This window comes from Siniperca chuatsi, linkage group LG1 (genome assembly GCF_020085105.1).
Source record: "Siniperca chuatsi isolate FFG_IHB_CAS linkage group LG1, ASM2008510v1, whole genome shotgun sequence".
Classification (NCBI taxonomy): domain Eukaryota; kingdom Metazoa; phylum Chordata; class Actinopteri; order Centrarchiformes; family Sinipercidae; genus Siniperca; species Siniperca chuatsi.
This window is the reverse complement of record NC_058042.1, coordinates 8,722,065-8,741,891: the sequence shown is the minus strand read 5'-3', so window position 1 is coordinate 8,741,891 and position 19,827 is coordinate 8,722,065. Positions and strand designations below refer to the sequence as shown.

Genomic DNA, 19,827 nt, shown 5'->3' with positions numbered 1-19,827 from the left:
ATTTTATTTTGCTGCTAGCCTAGGGTTGAAGCTCATCAAGTCGTGTTTGGTTTTACCTTGTTTTTTTAAACGGAATAGGGCTGCAACTAATGACTATTTTCATTACCGATTAATCTGCAGATTCTTTTCTTGCATAAATGATTATTAGTCTACCAAATGTCAAAAAAAAAAAATAAATCACACTGCCCCAAGAGCCCAAGATGTCTTCAAATTGCTTGGAGCCATACTTGGAGTGCAGGAAAACATATTTTGTCTTTGAAAGGACAGAGGATGGGCACTCTTGCAGACAAAGAACAGAGAGGCCACTGACACGAGAACATGTCCTACTGGCCTCTGTGTATCTGACGAACAGCTTTGAACTTGTTAGCAGCACAGGCACCTCGGCGTGAGCTCTGAAAAAGCAGAGGGCTGTGCCCCAGCTGCCTTTCACATGAAGACAAGACGTGCATCTTCAGAACCTTGTTAGTTCTCTGAAAAGGCCACCGACTAGTTTGGAATATTAAGCAGCTCATGCTGTCGGAAATCAAAAGGATTTTGGAAGAGAGTGGGAAGCTTCAAAAAGGCTTTGATGGTATATATCGCTCAATCTCCAGCAGATATGACGGAATGAAAAAATAAAGACAGGGGAACAAAGGGCCTCAGAGAGGAGGGTGGCAGAGGTTATTCTTCTCCTCTCAGAACTCTGCATATGCATATATCATTATTCCTCAATCAGAGAGTCTTGCTCTTAAAATGTCAAGACTTTTGACTAAAAAGACGGATAGCACGAGAGACAGAAACAGAAAAAAAGAGGAAAGTGGCACACCAAAATGTTTTAGGTCATTTATCATAACAGGCACACTCAAGTAAGGCAAACACAGTCTCACTTCCTGTAACCTCTAAATGCAGACCGCATTTTCAGCATTAGTAAGTAAGTTACATGTCCTTGCAATCACACCTGGCACCACTGCTTCTTTACTCTGTATGGAAAAGGAAGCAGCTGTAGATAGGGAAATCCAAATGTACTGACATTTTGGAAGATCTTCCAGGGGGGCAGTAATAAGGGTATGGGGATGGAAAGATACTGTTTCCTTATGAGGAAAAAGAGGGGACAGAGGCAGGAAGCAGAGTAGAAATCCTTGTTATGATTTCTGTGTGGGAGAGTTTCATTTAATTCTCTCCAGAGGAATTTAAGGTCAGGTTCCTAATGAAATGATTAGATCACCAGCAGTCTTTGCAGGAATAATTACAGAAACAGCAAGTTCCCGCTGAAAGACTTTTTCTTGGTGCGACTCTTAGACAAACATGTTTATTTAATAACGGCACTCTTGTTGCAGAGAGAAAATTAACCATCACTTTGCAGAGAGATTAGATTTCACCTGATAACATGTCTCTTGCAATACACTCTTCCTTCAGTCACAGACAGAATAGGTTGTTGACCTTGAGGGAGGCTTTAATCCAGTCTATGGTTAAAACCTCTCAGACTTCCATATTCAACTTGAGAAATACAAGTCAAGACCTAAAGAGTCACAGTAGAGGTAATCAAAAGAATGTTGTGAGATTTAATATCCAAAGCACCTTGGCTCACCAAGCTAAAGAATTTACAAGAAATGTAAAGAGTCTATAGGCCATCCAGCGACAATGTCTTGCAATGAGAAAGGTAAAAAACGTCTCTTTCTAGCAGGCCTTGTCTTTGCTATATTGTGCAGGGTTACTTATAAGTGGAATTTTCAAGCAAATTATTACTCCAGTCAGGGCGGCAGTGTGCTGTCAATCTTCTGTTGTCTCTCTTCCCTGTAATTGCTTTTGGATAAATCCCTTCAACCTCTCTCTGTAAGCCATTTCCTTCCCTTTCAGTCTATCCTTACACCATATGTGTGTACATGGCCACACAGGAATATGTAAGAGCATTAAAGTTATTATACTACTGTTTGCTTGTAATTTTGGTGATTCAGAAATGTAATCTTCTAGTTTTACAGATTGCACAACAAGGCCATGCCAATTCTTTGACACTGTTCACAAGTCTATCAGCTTGTAACTCAGTTTGTAACCTAGAATGTCCATGTGGCTTGGCTGCAACACTTTTGCCATAGTCCAAATGTCCACTGGAAGCATTTCAGAAGTAGAGTGTTTGAAGAAGTCTCTTTCTCTCGCTGAGTATGTTAACACCATGATTAGTTGTGTAATCATACACATGAAATGTAAGATGACATTTTCATTTTGTGTTAATCATGAATGATTGCGAGATGTGAGCCAATCTGGTAAAAATAGATGAAGGGCCAGTTGCATAAAACTCTGTGTAGGTTCATGACTAAAGCCAGTCAGATTTATAAAGCTGTATGCATGTTTATGTTTTATCAATATCAGTCATTGTGGAACTGGTCGCCTGTGTGGGAGCCAGATTTCCTCTCCATAAATGAATGTAGACACGACCCTAATCACATGCTTGCACATCAATACGTCTGCCTGCGCTACCAATCTTTTAATAAATGAAAAGAACGGAAAGTGTTATGTCACCAATTGGGTAGCAACATAAAAGCAAATCAATAATTTAGTTTTCAGTGCTCCTATTGAAACATACGTTACAAAGTGCTTCATAGTTAAGGTAAAATGATTTCCACTTATGATTTATATCATTTCACCTGTGGCTCACTCTTAAAAACCATGTGTACATATTGCCTGAAGTATGTGTGAGATACGCACAGTCCCAAAGCACATGCTGTTTTTTATAAAATACTACTTCATGTGTTGGAAATGAAGTATTGTGTGTTTTTGTGCATATGCATCATTTATACATCTGGCCCCAAGTGTGTGTCGCTCATGACGTAGCTCTTTTCTCCATTCTTGTGGTTGGTGGGCATTGACACATTGGATAGGATTGTTTACAATTTAATTTCAGGTTGGACCCTTTAGTACTAGCCAAAGAAAAACAACATTTTTCATTGTGTGGTTTCATTTTGGAAGTGAAAAACAAATCACAGGTTTGTTAACTATACACTCCTCCTGAACAATCTAATACAACTGTTCTGACAAAGAATTACATCTCTCAGTATAATGTAGTCCAGTACAACATCACCTTTAACTATAACCTCAGGTAGAATTTATGGCAGAACTGTTGTATTGAACTGCAATACATTGTACGGGTATACTTAATAAAGTGTCCATTTAGTGTAGAATGCACTATATTTACCCTACGCCATTTTATTTCAGTGGCCAAACATACTGCTCAATGTAGTGTCGATGGCATCACTCATCCCCCCAAAATGCGCAGAGCGCCACAGGAAGTCATTCCTGCCTGTGGCCATCAAACTCTTTAACTCCTCCCTCTAAGTGTCAGTCTATATGACCCAAAGTCACTAAACTGGACATTGGATGATTAACATCACTGCAATACTTGAAATATTGTGCAATATTCTCTGTTTATTGATATTTCTTAATACTTTTATTACTGCTGTGCAATATCCACTGTCTAATAATCTGGTTAATCTGCTACATTTAATTTGACAGTACTCATTATTGCACTATTACATATTACTTATATTATTACATTGTATTATACCATACTACACTTAACCTGTAAATCCACTTTTGTACGTTACACTTATTTTAGCTTTTATACTTTATATCCACTTTTGTACTTAATTTGTCTTAGCAGTATTATATTTTAATTTGCACATCTCTTATTTCTTACTAGAAACAATTGTCTTGTTGCGGACTTATTTGTTATTATTTCTATTTCTATTCTATTAGTACTTCTACTCCTGTGTGCATTGATGTGATAGTGAGCAGCTGTAATGAAAGAGTTTCCCCTCGGGGATCAATAAAGTATTTCTGATTCTGATACCATCCACTAAAAATTCCTCAATGCAATGCATCGTATTAGATGCATAATTTACAGTCATGCATCACTACACCTCTCAGTAATTATACAAAAATAATGATGATTCAAGTGTCCGAAATCTCAATTTACTGCTCACAATAGAGTAAACTACTGAGTGTATATTATATATGGAGTAGCTAGAGACCTACAGAGTTGTGCTGCATGCCTGTCTTTATTACAGGTGGAAACTTTAACGACCTCATTCACTACCTGAAGACAGAAACCTGCCTCTGTAGTAGGTAATGATGCTAAACCAAAAAATGAGTCCAAAGGTCCATTAAACAAAACCCTAAACAGCAAAGAACAAAACACAGCTTGAAATTTATCAACTGACAATTGTGCTTGAGTACTTTTTTGCTAGATACCAATATTTATAATAACCCATCTATATGTACAGTATCATCCCATTATATCATCCCACACAAACTAGGCTCTTCCCTTGGTTGTACAATGACATAGTCCAGTCCCTTTTACATTAGATGGATAAAGCTGGTTGGAGATATGACATTGAGATAGCCATTGTCCATCAAATTTGTCATTGCTAACAGGGCTGTCAGAGCTGAGCTGAATGGCAAATGTGCTACTCGGGCATGGTAACGCATACAGTACAGTGTGAAGAAGCAGAGTAGATGAGACATGCCTGTACTTTGGTGGTACAGCAAAGCCTATTTATTCAGCTGCACTTCTTCATATGTGAAGCTCTACAGAGACAGCAAATTCACTCTCTTTTCTGCAGTCAGCATTCCCGGGGCTTATAGACTTCAGCAGCATTCATAATGAGAAGGCAAGGCAGATGGAAAAAAAAAAAAAAAAAATTAAATGTAAAAGACAAAACAGGAATAATTAAACTGTCATGAAAAAATTAATGATCATCAGCTCATATAGTCTCCCAGCTCGGCACACAAATGAACTAACACAGGAGATTACTAGTATAAGAGGGCAAACAGAGGTGCTACATGCCATCTGACAGAAACTGTACAAATAGTACTTCTTCTTGTGGCTTCTACTTGTGGATTGGCCAAAACATGACAACTGACTGAATGACTGAATTTTGAGTTTATTTTTAACAACCACTAAACTGAAGGATATTGAAATTTGAGGATTACATGCTTTTGCCCAATCAGATGAGGAATTCTAAAAGTTAGTCTCAGCCATCCAAATTCTGATGTAGGAGAAATTTAAAACCTTTGTTCATGTCTTTTGAAGCCAATCTCTGTGTTTGCCTGATCAACTAAAGCCACTAGAAAGGCACTTTTACATCTCAACTCTCACCCAGACCTGATCTCCTTTACCAGCCAGTACTGATTTAAAGCATTCATCTGGGACTCTGCTGAGACTTGCGGTACAAGTTTAACACTTTAATAACTCATTGAATGTTTGATTCTTGTGAGGGGTATCTATAGTTCACTTAACCTGCATGTCTTTGGACTGTGGGAGGAAACTGGAGCACCCAGAAGAGACCCTCATGGAGAGAACAAGCAAACTCCATATTGAAAGGCCAGCAGATTTTAGCCTTCTTGCTGTGAGGAAACAGTGTTAACCACAGAGCTATTGTGCTGCCCTGTTGTGGTGTAAATGACATTCTAATTTTGTAGTAATATTTGAACAAAGTTGTCTGAATTCGACCAGTTAGCACCTGACCTGCCAGTTTAAGCAGAAGCTCATTAGCAGAGAGGCTGCTGAAATTACAAAAAACGTCCTGCTCATCTGTAGGTGGGACGAGAGCAATGGAAAGTAAAATAGCAAGAGTACAGCTAATGCTCTATTGCAGAAAAGTAAACAGATAAACTCCAGACATTTTACAGACACCAGATAATTAGATCAAATTAAATAAAATACCCCCCTGCCCCCTTTGGTGATTTAAGACAATGTCACATATCCATCATTAATGTTATTAGATCCACCTGTACTTTTACTACTATGACAAGTCAAAATGTTTGCTGTGAAAAAGGCCTACTAACTCCTTTCTTACATTCAAATGACTATAAACTTTATTATATGAAATCAGTGGACTTTCACTTTTTTACAATATCAAGAACTGAGTGCCATGGGCAATGTACGCTTTCAAGTTGAGAGAACAATCAATATCAGCCTTTTTTGTTACTGGTAGTTTAAGCCTTAAAAAAATAGACTTTTCTCACTGTGGGCATTTGGACTCATACCAGTGCAAGCATAGGTGTAATTAATAATGTTAATGATGGCTCTGTTACATTTAGTTGTTCCAGTAAGCCATTTAAATTTAAGTGGCTGAAATATTGGGTAGCTTTACTGTAAATCAACTGACAAATGAGGGCTCTTTTGACCCCAAGTAGTTTATCTTTATCTCAAGTATTGGATGCTACCAAGTGTCCAGACATGAGGCTACAAAAGAGCCATGAAGAAAAGCTGAAACAAGTGCTGAAGAAGCAGGTGCATTGGCTCCAGCAAAAACACTGCTGGGACATCCTCCTAGCTTAATATGTCCAGCCAATCCAATAAAGACTTAACAGGTCTCTGGGGCCAAGGTCATGTCTCCTACCTTAAAAGAAGGAAAACTTAATTTGCAAGCCTAATCAAGTGTGAATGTCACAGAGGCACAGCAAAAAAGGGTCGTGGAAGGCTAAGGGAAGATGAGAGAGCTTCAGAGTCTCCCAGTTTTGCAATATTGGAGGGTGATGACTGTTGAGTTGTAAAGATGGCTATTAAAACAATTAACTAAGAAATCCTTTATCCACATTGGGTAGTAAGAGTGGATGGCTCTTATGACTGTAAAAGTGATGGCAGCCCAGAGACATTTCACTACACAAGTTTCCTGCACTGAGCCCTTCACTTCACAACTGGATGGAAAATAACTTCTTCATATATAAAACATAATTTGTAGGCTTATTCTTCTGGCCAACTACTACTGCTTTGACAAAAAAACAAACAAACAGTATAGTGCAACACACACTTTTTAAGTTCTGCTTGGGAGCAGGGCCAAAGCATGACTGTGACCGTCCTCAGCTATACCGATATCACTGTCAAGTGCAAGTGTTCATTAATTTTGTAGCTCCTACATCTGTGTCCGAAATTAACTTTTTGACTCACCGGCCAATGGGTTGGGTATTTTTTTTACTGACCATAATAATAAATTGCCTTCTTGTGTCACATATACAATTGTTTCAGTACATTTCATTGAGATAATAAGGTATTATGTTGAATACAAACTTAAGGAAGAGGCCAGAGCAAAATTTGAAGCAAAATTATTTTAATATATTGATCAACAGTGTCCAGATGACTACGACTGAAACCTTTTCTACGATATTGATCAACGGTTAATCAATTCAAGCCTGAACGCAACTCAAGAAGTCTTGATCTCAAAAGTCTTTGAAAGTATTTGCTATTAAATGTACTTAAGGATCAAACATAAAAGTAATGGGTCAAACACAGGACTTTCACACAGGAGTATTTTAAAACCTGGGTCTTATTCTCATAATTGTGGCCTTTCTGAGTACGGGTCATGCTTACTTTGCCGGCTAACCGGAAAATTGCCCCTGAAGTAGATCCCTATTCAGTAACCTAATTTAGCTAACCCAAGGGGCTACTTTCTGTATTTACTTTAGGTCAGACCACGAGATGAACGTTTGAAGTAATATATGGAAAACTGAAGCTGCCTGCCCAGATATATGTTGTTTTGCCAGAGTCCATGTTTCCCAAATTTTTACAAAAGAGGTGGTGAGTGCACAGGTAGCATGAAACATTGTCTGCAATTTTGAGAATATGACCCAGGTTAAATGCATAATGAATACAACGCAGCAGGAAAAAACCCCAATGAAAAGTCAATACATACAGTCCATTGGTACAGACACCAACAACCAAGGACAGGGTAGACAAACATGCTGTTTGTGTAGCTGGTGGTAAGTTAAGTATTTTTTTAACCTCAATTCCACTATGGACCTGTTTAAACAAGTGAATGACACAGGAAGTCTGTAGTAGTGAGTAAAAAATGAAGTGAGAAGCATTCGGCCTGTCAGTGTAACACAAGGGGCGTTATTAACTTTGGTTGCACAGAACACAAGCTGAGAGACAACACAGTGGCATCTCTACTCACTCCCATTGAATAGACACTTGCAAGTCAGACTGTGGAAAGAGACAATAGTGGCTGAGAAGAACAGCACTACATTCTTGGCTAAAATGTGAGGTTAACCGATGTGTATGGAGGGGCAGGGCAGTGGGGTTCTTGGGTTTGGGTAGCGACGCTGTGACAGATAGGACAGACGGCAAAGGGACAAGCACTCCACACATGATCATGAGCCAGCCAACTAGAGCATCTCGCTCCCCGCAGAGTGTTACAATTACTTGGAACGCCTGTTTGGACCTACAAGCTCATAATCCTGACTAACACTGATTTTGTATTGTGGATGTAGACACATTTTTCTTGTTCACTGAAAGCCAAAAAGTACAGTGAATAATGAGACAGGAGCATAGGCCCATATCTGTTGTCTGAGTGCCTGAGGGCAAATGGGGCCACTTTCTTTTGTTGTACGAGGTGGTTGGTATTAGCATAGAGGAGGGGTAGAGAGGAAGGTGCCTGGGGTAGGGTTATGGCTCCAAAGTATGCAGACAAAAGCTGTCTGCGTGTTGCCTTTGAAGCAAGCTATGGTTGGTTGTACTGTGAGGGTCACAGGGCAAGGGTTTACAACAGCAGTGTCCCACAGAGAGCCTGGACTCATCCAACCCCCCTTAACCCACTGCCAAGAATTAACAAAGAATGTAGGCTAGAAAGACAAGTAACATGCAGACTAAATGTTAACAAAAGCAGCCATTATGATGTGCTTGTTGGGTTGCGAACTTCTGAGTCATCAGAAATTTAAAGTAGAACTAACTTTCAATTTTTGTGTCAAGCAGTTGATTACTTTAACAATTATAATAGCACCATAAGACCCATCAACAACATAAGAAGGCAGGCCTAAATATTTTAAATTTGTTAAGTCAACACGCCAAATGCAATGTTTGTAATGGTAGAGCAACGGTGTTCTAAAAAATAAGGACATTATGGGAGGGGTTAACGATGTCCCTAAACCAAACTGTTACTCATCCTCAAACCCTGTAACACACTTTTACACGGGTTGACACTATATAAATGACACCTGCAATCTAATGCCAGGACCAGACTACGCAATATCAGTCCAATAATCGCCTGACCCAATGTGGGGAGTCAGGAACAAAAATTAGCATTGGGAGTTATTTTTGAATTGATCATTTTAACACATGTAGTGCGTCATAGGGGCAAACATATGGAGCAGCATCTGGATGCCACACAACGTCCCGACAAAAAGACTAGCATGTCCATGCCTTCTCGCCTGATTTGACTAATTCTATGATATATTTCATCATGTTGACCCAAAGGAGTACGGCGCGCCAAACAGCTTCCATGCACACGTGTTAATATGGCAAAGGAAGCAAAAAAGGACTCGGAACCTTTGGAGGACCAGGGTCTAAATTAAGTTTCGGGGACATTATTTTAACCCCCATAAGGTCCCTGCTTTTTTGGGGGGGTTGTAAGGAGGTGAGGAACTTTTGGAGTGGGGCTTGCTGCGCTAAACATTTCTGATTGGTCGAGCTACGACTGGAGCAGAAAGTGGTTTGACCGTCTGGATTGATGCGTTTGCTGGGTCACAGGCTAGCTTTCTCTGGCACAGCGGCTCAGCTACTGTGCTGTTGAAGCCAGGGTGGAAGACATGGAAACGGATGACCAGTCGGTTGAAGGTATGATGCTTGTTAAATGCGATAATGTTAACTGTTGGTTTGCAACTGATATACTGTTAATGTTGTTGCAGTGAGACACAAGTTTATTTTTTTTCCCCCCAATGTGTTTTTCAGATGAAACGGGCGTGTACACTGAACTGCAGGCTGCAGAGACTAGTGTGTTTACTCCTGCGACCACCAGCAGCCCTTGTCCCATGTCTCCTGCTGAAGCACGCAAATGCTGTATTTAAATTTCCGCATATAAATAAATAGTTGTGGAAACAAATGTGTGTATAGTGGCTCTATATATGTAAAAAGACACGTAATATTTATATTATCATATTCTAATATTTACAACGCTCTAAGGAAGCAGTCGCTCTCAATTTCACTATTATACACTGGTAAGATCGGTATTTAAAAAAACAGGTGATAGTGCATAGGTTAATATGCAGGTGATGTGTATTATAAGTTAAAACAATAGAGTTACACAGCTGTGTGATGGGTGTAACCTAATGGGTGTAATTTGCCTAATCTTTGTGGGTCTTCAGACCGCGGCAGAAACGCAGACAACAATGGGCTGAAGGAACCTTTTAGTTCCTTGAAAAGTAGCTCCTGGGAATAAAAGCTCTACTTTGGGTAGTTTGGGTGCTAATGCGGCTTTTGACTCTGAGCACCTAATCTGATACAGTGATCATCTCGAAAGGTGAAAATGTTGTGCAGTCCGATCCTGGCATAATACAACTGAAATATCACCTGACAAATATTTCTTTTGTTGATAATGTTGAGTTCTTATGAGATCAACCATGAACTTTATAGAGAAGACAAATGATCTTCCACTTGCCTGCTCATTAACACCAATATTAGATAGCTAGTTATCAGAAGAGGTACTGTAACAATTCCAGTGACCTGGGATTTTGTGCTTCAGGAGTTTAGGCTTTAGGAAGTATCATGCATGCAGCCAAAACAGAGCAGCCATTTGTCCTTTAGCCTATTATTAAGCAAAGGGACAAACTGGCTTTTGACTGCATTAGAGACAACAATCTCAGCATGAGCAAGCTCAAGCAGCTACAGCAGTGGGGCAGACACAAAAATACTACTGCCCTCCTGTAGGAGAGACATCAATGACATTTAAGCAAGCTGAAAAAAATCTGGTATAACAGCTTGAGGTCAGCAACTTAGGGCCACAAAAGCTCTTAATTATTCTTAGGTGCTATTCTGATGGAAAGCAACTTAACCAACAAATACAGCATTCTTCTTTCTTTCTCACTTCAGTTGCCTTTGTGCTCTCAACATTTGTTCCTCAACACATTAAATGATTTGCTTTGTAGGACTGGTGAGGCTATATGTGGTGAATTACATTTAATACAGTATTTTCGAGAAGGGGGGAAATTGACACCAAGCAGGTCCAAGTTGGGAGTGGTGTAGTGCCCAGTGAGAGAGGAAACATTAGGCACTTATTATTATTATAGGGTGTGGATAGTACAGACAATGACAATGTGGACTCTAAAAGAGAGTTGAACAACTTGCATATGAAACTTATTGTTTTATCCTTACTTTGGAATTTGATTTCAATGATTTACATTGCATTTTTATCACCACCTTTATGCAAATTCTGAACTATAAATCAGTTTTTTGCAGTAGAGCTACTTTATAAGATGATGATTTTATATATAAAAGAATAAAATCTTCATTCATGCTTTTACAATTGTCATATTTTCACAACTTTTTTTAAAATTAATTTGATAAAAAATTACATCACTTGAATCTGTGTTACTGCTGCAAACATCCTATAGATGATAATTGTCCCCATCTGACCGGCTACTCAAAAACTGCCTGCATAGGTTATCAGGAGGACTAAAAAGTGCCAGATGGGTCAACTCCATGCTGGGAAAAAAACATTTACAAAACAACACTGGTCCTTTGTGTAAAGTGGATATAAAACTAGCCTATCAATATGCAACATCCACTCAGCAGGCTATTGAAGAGTACAAGTGAATCATGGCAATAAAGTGGGTTCGCAGTAGCAGAATATAATGGCTAATTTAAAGAGGATTTTCTGGTCAACTTCAGCAAGAGAAGGAGCATCAACAGTAGAACTGCCATCTGCCAGCTTGGTCACAAACATCTGATAATCTCCCTTCTGCCACTTGGTGTGGGCAATATGGATCAAGTCTTATGTTGGGTATATGTGATTTATATCACAATAGTAATATAGTGTATATCAGGATATATAGTTTATAGGACATATCCTGGGAATTCAATTGAGGAAATGATAAAATAACCAGATGGGAATGTATTTTTGGCTAATCCTGTGAATGAAGTACCTGACAAATCAAGGTACTTCATCATAATGATACAAAAATCCTCAAAACCCAATATTGCAATAAAGCAGTCCTGCTCGCAGGTTTGCAACACTGCCCACTATTGCCTAATAAAAAGATGGTAGATAGTTATAGTAAAACCTGTACTGGTTGAAATGTTATAATATTTTTGCCCAACCCTATGTGCTATCTAAACATTTCAGTTAATCTCTCCCAATCAGAATCAGAAATACTTTATTGATCCCCGAGGGGAAACTCTTTTGTTACAGCTGCTCACTATCACGTCAGTGCATATATAACGTCAGTGTATAATATAATACACTATAATACAGGCAAGATAAATTAAGTACAAAGTGGATATAAGTATAAAATTAAAATAAGTGTAACACATTACAAAACTGGAACAAAGAAAAAGCGAGAAAGTTTTAGTTACGATTATGTCAGTGTGGGGCAGCATATATAAGCATACAGATCTCAAATGTTAATTTATGTAGCACACTATGGATGGTTGCTTTATTACAACAGTTGACTCAAAAATGAATGCCGAGGACACCACAAAACAATAAAAAGAAGGATAATGTAAGATATTTAAATATCTTCTGCTAATAATCAGTCAGCATTATCTATTTTTGGGCTGCTGGCAGAAAACAGATGGGAAAGCCTTAAGAGTGTGAGAAAAGACTCAGTCTCACGCAGGCCTTTCCTTTAAGGCTTAATTAGGATGATAAACACACTCCAAAAAGAGGTCTTGTAAACACAGATGAAAAATGAACGTTACATTTGCTTTCTATGTTCAGATGAGAAAAAAAAACAATTTATCTAACATTTAGTTGAAAAAATTTGTTGATAATAATGACACTTTTTAAAGGCCTGTAGCACAATTTGAAATATACAGAATCTTACATTGTAAGGAGGAAGAAAGTACCTACATCAGGTGGCATCTTATCACACTGTTATAGCCTAGCACAAAATATGATAAGAATAACTACATTGATACCATCAGCTGGCTGGAGCAGGGGAGGATTAATACAGAATCTGGATTTAACACCCTGGAATCAATTGTTGTTCAGAAGACACAGAGTTACTAATGTTTTAGAAATTCAAAACTACAGACACATTAAAATATGTAATCAGGCCCAGACTTAGCGCTTTCTGCTGTTGATTCTTGTTGGGACAGACATGTTTAGACTTGACAAAAACCTTAGAAGTAACAGTGTAATAATAGGGAATGAAATTCTTTTATAGGCAACTGCATAATTCAGAGAGCAGGATCAAAGACAACTAGCAATGGTCTCATGTTTAAGGCTGGTAATTAATTACAATATTGTGTACACATAAGGACTGGAAAGGACTGGACATGCTACAAGTTGCATATCTGGTTTATACTTTGCTCCTACTCTGCAGTATAAGTGCCACAAAAAAAGGGGTAAAAATGAGTAGAGTTCAATATAAAACACTGTTACCATTCGACTGCTTTCTGTCCTGTGCTTCTCAATGCTTCAAACAGACCACGAAATTTGAAACAAGAGAGAACTTCAGCCACAAGGACACTTGACTGTTTCATGCAGTGTGGTGAAATGTGCTGATTAAGGGCACTCATCAGAGAAGAGACTGAAATGGCTTTGAAAGGACATATATCAACAATAAATCACAGCACAGAGAAATAAAACTGCACTTTGCCAAATTCAGCAGATAGCTCTAGATAAGGTCCTTTGATTAATATTTACTGGTGATGACAAACTGAATGGGTGAATATGGGTTTAAGACTACAACTGTGACATGTTAATTACCACAGAATCATGAGGATTTGTTGTGCAAGTAGAATCTGCCATTGAAAGAACTATTAAAAAAAAAACCCAGCAAGACGCTCAGAGATCAGAGCTGCATCTATAAGGCTGTGTGACTATGCCTATGTCCATATGAGTGTACGCAGATTGACAATATGTATGTGAAAGAAAGTCCATATAAAAAGGTGTTATGGAATGGTGAAGCCAAAATGTCAGAGGCAGAGTCATCAACCCTTTATGTGGGAGACTCTGTAAGACTAAACTGAAGTACTGTGCATCTTACAACACAAACATAAAAATTATCAAAACAGGCTGTGAGATAAAAACAACATTGTGCTGCATGGTGTTTTCTGCTGGAGGTGTAACTTTTGAAAAGGGGAATTTTGCACCAAAGCAGGAAATGGCCTTAATACATCTAAGAGGGGCCGATAGAGCTGTTGATCAATACCAGCGACTAAAGAATTACTTTGCCAGGTACTGAGATTTATGGATTTCAAAAGGTCTTTGTTAGGGTCTAAATCAAGTATTATAACATATTATCAATTTCAGTGTTCACCTATATAATATTTTGCAGTGCGATATACTGTATTCTGCTTCTCTAGGTATTTCTATCAACTCTCTGATTAGCTGACTGCCTAATAGCAAGCTGCCAACTTCTGCCAGTGTTATTGCTATCTGCCACCACTCAAAAATAGTACACACTCTGTAGAACAAGCTTTGTTTGTAAGTCTTTGTTAGCACATTTCTGGACACCATCCCTGGCTATGAAACCATATAGCCTACGAAACCATAAACAAACTTCTTATATACATATATTTGTTTCCACTTGTTCTCACCAGCCAGCTGGTACAAATCAGTGCATCAGTTAGTTTTAAGCAGCTTTAGTCAGTAAGTAGTTTAAAGCAGTAATTCTGAAATTTCAAGCTTTAAAAAAAAACACACAAACCAGGAAAACAGGCAATAAATTAATTAAAACATAACTTACTTTTACACATTTACTGCTTACAACTAGCACCACATTCTTATCAGATGTACCTCATAACATTAAGATAGCATTGATGTCAAATTCTTTAATGCGAAAAGCAACTACGACAGTACAAAAAAAATATCTAGAGTGATGTAAAACAGTAAAAGAAGGCATCATATTACCACACACACTGAAAATGTCACATAAACTGTATGTTTAATCATGTAATTATCAACATGAATAAACACAAAAACATATTAATGCGAGTATTTTACATAAATGAACAAGTGTTTCATTAATTTGCAGAATGTGTGTATGGATTTGCATTTTATATATGTGTAGCTCCAAGTGTGAAGATTTTTTGCGTGTAGGAGACAAAGAGAGCATGAGAGAGATACCTATCAAGGTAAAGGTGTTAATGCAAAAACCCTTATTGTTATTGCACACGCACTGTAACTTGACTGCCGTGTGAAGTCTGAATAAAATAACTTTATCCCAAAAGAAACTGCTCATTTAGATTGTTTACACAGTTCGCAGTGACACAATCCATCAGTGACTTAAATTTATTTGATCCTTGTGTCAAGATGGATGTATGGCAGCTAACAGAAAACATATTAATAGCACCACAAAATACAAACAGCAATATTTAAACATAAATACATGAAAATACATTTCTTAGTCATACCATGAAAACTACTGCTTTTCACTTCCACCTCTAAATTGTGAATGTCTTCCACCTTACTTTCCACTAGGGGAAAAACTGCTTTGCATCCGCTTCACTCCACTGCACTGCACTTCTGGTTCATGTATATATTCAGTGAAATGAAACCAGACAGCGCCCAACAGCTTTGGGTTTTAGAAATGGTAGCCAGGCTGGCTGCCAGGGATCAATGTTGGTTGGCAAAGTTGACAGAATGGCTGCCATAATATTATAGATTAGAACTGGAGCAATAATGTTTCTGGTTAACTACACCCCATATTTCAGTTTAACTTTTAACTAAAGCTCACTAAAACTGTACTAGAATTTTCTGGAGTTTCAACTGCATCTCAAACATGAAGTAAATAGAAAATGTGTTTGAAAGGTTTTGCCAAGATTGTTTGACTTGCCATGTACATATTCTCAAGTGTGATGCCCACTGTCCAATCTTGTGAAGATACCTGCCTTTGATTTTCTCAGCTGCCATCTTCTTTATTAGCTTTGCTAAGTTTTTGTTAATTTTCATTTGGGTGGAGCTGCCTCAGTGTTGACACTACTCTGACCCAACACATACTTTGAGATTCACTATATCTGACAGAGTCAGTCTGTGTAACACAATGCTTTTATTTGTCTGGGTAGAGGATTCCACACCCAAACTGGGAGATTCAAGGGTTTTTAAACACACAAAAAGTGGATGTCAACAGCAGGAACCAGAGTAAATGAAAAGATTGATGTGGTCTAAATTTGGCAACTGTTAGTCTTGGCCCCTGCCAGACAAAAACTAAGTGACTAAGCAGAAAATCAGGTGGGTTAATTGGGTTGTGCTCACACTGATTATGAAAGCAACACAGCTCAGATATGTAGTCTAAGGCAGATACATGACAGTTTCCATAGTTAGAGTATTGATTTATCTCAACTGATTAGAATCAAATTATTATTGTGCATATACACACACTGAGGCATGTGTAAGAGAAGAAGTAGGCATGTGATTAGTGAAATGGAATTTAAAAAAAACATTGAAACATGTTTCTGCCGGCTCTTGAACAAAATGTGAAGAATTTAAGGTATTCGGTAGTCAAACCCTGTAATAAAGAAAAATACTTTGTATAACCTGTGGTGTAGTTTGACATATGAAATCCAAATCATAGCAGTTTGCAGAAAGACCTAGTGTACATCATTTATCATAACAATTTGAAACTTGACCTTCCTAAACCAACCATAACAGTGAAGCTGTTCTTCTCATTCCTCTCAATAAACTGGCTATTTTTTTAGCATAGACATGATGTTATTGTTGTGTTGAGGACAGATGAGGAGCCAAGGACACTCTTTAATACTGTCTCTTGTGAGGAATTCACAGATTCAGAGTGCCCATTGAAAAAAAATTTAAATCAGGCCTCACAACTGTCCTCTCATATACTATGTGTATTTCCACCAAATGTTTTCAGCTACATAGCCTTTATCACAGAAAAATGTTATGGGAATAAACATAGTATATGGGAAATGTGTTATGTGGCCTGTGTACATTGCAGTACAAAACTGCCAAAGTAGGTTTGAGCTAATTTAGAAAGTTGATTTTACTATTATGAAATGTCCCACTCAGTACATTTCTTGGTCACAATTAAAAAATAAAAAACAAAAGGGATCAGTATCAAAATTGTTTGTCTGTGTTATGTGTTTATGTTTAAAAAAAAAACTATCAGCCAATATATCGTTAACAGCTTTTTTAAACTCCCAAATTACGATATCTATATCGGCCTCAGCAATCCAGTGTTTGGTCAGGCGTTAAATAAGACTTCCTGTATCGATCTAGAGATGTAGTGGTGAATGTTAAAATAATTTCCTGTTCAAAAGTAAAATGATGTAGATTTTGTGAAACATCTAAGCCAAACTGTTTATTACTGTGCTGTGGCTTTTTCCTGTAACCCCCTTTATGCCTTTCTGGATGAACATAGGAGCATCTTCAGCAATAGACACAACCAAGCTGCACCACTTAATGCTACAAAAGATCCTTCCTCCCACTTTAATATGTGCAATGCCTCTCTCACTGATGGACACTGACACTGGACAATGAAAAGGGATTATTATCATATACCTCAAAACTCAATTCACTGTTTATATACCTATTAAAACTATTTTCCTATCTTTTTTCATTTTCCATAGATAGATAGATATACCATTGCACCTCTCTGTACAGTTTCTTCATTGCTTGTAATTTCGAACATTGTAACTGACATCCCACACTTTCATGAATGTGTCCTCATGTGTACATTGCACCTCCCTTTATTTCTTTATTTTGTATATCAAGCATCACGGGCACACAAACTTCTATCAGCATGAATACAGTTCTCTCTTTTCTTCTTTAGGAGGATATGGGCACATAACTAAATGCAAGTATCCTGAAAATAGCCTAAAGTCAACTATGTTAGATCCTTAACAATGCACACTGTGAGCAGCTGTGTAGTTACCAAAGCATTAAGGGATTAGACTGTAAAGGACTAGTATGGATAGACAGTTCAAAGATAGTACTGACCACTAAAAAGCCAAGTTAGTATTATTGCATCTCTGATTGCTGGATTCCCAGAGGCACAATTGCACATAAGTGGTCTTTTACCTTCAGTCTGTAATAAGAGGACAGCTGCAGAAATGTGCGGCGCTTGTTAGTGGAAATATCTTTGAGGATGGAGAAGTTACTGCACATTAGAAAGAGACACTATCCGTTAGCCACCGAGGAAGTAAACTAGCAATGAAAAGTTGTTATTCTGTTGCAACGGCTTGCGGGTGAAACCAACACCAAACTGCCGTTAAGACCAAAGGTGACTGGACGTTAGCTAACCGGCGGCACAAGTGAAGTTTGTCAGTTTTTGGTCCATTAACAAAAAAAAAAAAAGAAGAAGCCTGTCATGGCTTCCTCGCGTAGCCACCTCATCACAGTCTCTCCAACAGGACAATAATGTAAAAAAAACGCTGATATTTTTGTGTTGACCTGGCAGGCGACCTAGCCAGCTAGCTAGTAATCAAGCCAACAGCGACTTTATACTAAGCAGATGTATCGTTAGCATACAAGCTAACAGGGGTATACATTCCAGAGTCAACAGTGAGCTCTGAAGTTCCTGCATTCCCCCTCTGGTTCCGTAACACAAGCCGACAAGCTGAAGGTTGTACTAAACACTTAACGGTAAAGTGTTTCACGAGGGTTAGATGTGACAGAAGAGGAAACTTTGACTGGGGGGATTTAAAGTATGCTTTGCTGATGTGAAACTGAACTGTGACAATATCAGCTAGCACTGCATATGAGTGTCTGGACAGAGGGAGCCAACAAGACGTAACGTTAGCAACCTTACCTGCAGGATTAAAGGTGTCGTGCAGAGCCGGAGTTTGTTCAGGGACACCGGTGGTAGTAGTAGTTGTTTTCGGTTAGCCGGTTAGTTCAAAAGACTCCTGTTTTACCTCAGGCTGAATCACGGTTCAAACCAAAGAGATTGGCTGACTGTGCTGCCTCCCAGCCACCACAGCGACTGGATACAGTTCAGGATCTGCTTCTCACTGGAGAGGATCTACAGTATCGCGAGATATGACGAGAGCTCGAATATATCTACGGACCAATCAAATGAGCCGGCTGGAGCCAAGCATTTGTTTTGTCAGTGCTCAGAGGAGAGCCTCTGTGTGAAATGAAATGAAATAAAATAAAACGGTGTATCACTGTGTGAAATCACGTCGGTAAAATAAAAGTAAAATAATGTTGTGTTTTGTGTAAAATCATATTCACCTGGAGTGAGCTTGCCAAAATGCTAGTTTTCAGAAACACAACTAATATAGAAAAAGATATCATAGGCTATCCATTTAAATAATACTAACCTATTTTTTACATTCTGACAGAACACATGGGAACATGAGCCTAAACAAGTGTGCTGAGGTTACATCATAAAAACAAAACAATTTATAAATGGTAAAAAAAAGCAGTGACAAAAAGAAAGTAAGATAACCAGCATTAAAAGAATATAATCATGCACATAATTGTCATAAGAATAAAAAGTTGTAAGTATTAATCAAAAGCATTCATGTATTAGTCAAGAGCATGATCACTTATGTACAGGTTTTGTACATACTTAGGGATCACAAGAGTGTTGAGAGATTCAGAGATTCATATTTAATTAGTTAATCAGTTATATTCAGTTTAATTCTAAATGAGTCATTCACTTTCTTACAGCACTTTGGGAGGCATCACATATCCTGCAAAGTATTCTGATGTTATTTCATGTATTGCTTTACATCTCACTTTTGTCTCTCACCATAATGCATTATTCACTTTGTTCAGGCTAAGCATTGCTCATTGTATCTCTGCAGTTGAAACCACTCACCATGTAAAGCTTAGTGGCAAGGAAGTGTCTCCCTTTGGTGATAAACCAAGGTTGTTCATGTCACCATGCTGCATAATTGTAAATCCTGCAAAGGGAGGAGATACCTGTGGCAGAAATAGTTTAAGATCCTCA

The 19,827-nt window shown here is 38.2% G+C and overlaps 1 protein-coding gene across 1 annotated transcript in view; it reads right to left on the bottom strand.

The window, feature by feature from the left end:
* glceb (glucuronic acid epimerase b) overlaps positions 1 to 18,889 on the bottom strand; it is a 58,904-nt gene extending 40,015 nt beyond the window's left edge. Inside the window, exon 1 of the mRNA XM_044190561.1 lies at positions 18,679 to 18,889. The gene's annotated coding sequence lies outside the window, so the exon portion shown is untranslated. The remainder of the gene's footprint in view (positions 1 to 18,678) is intronic.
* Between the last annotated feature and the right edge of the window lie 938 nt (positions 18,890 to 19,827).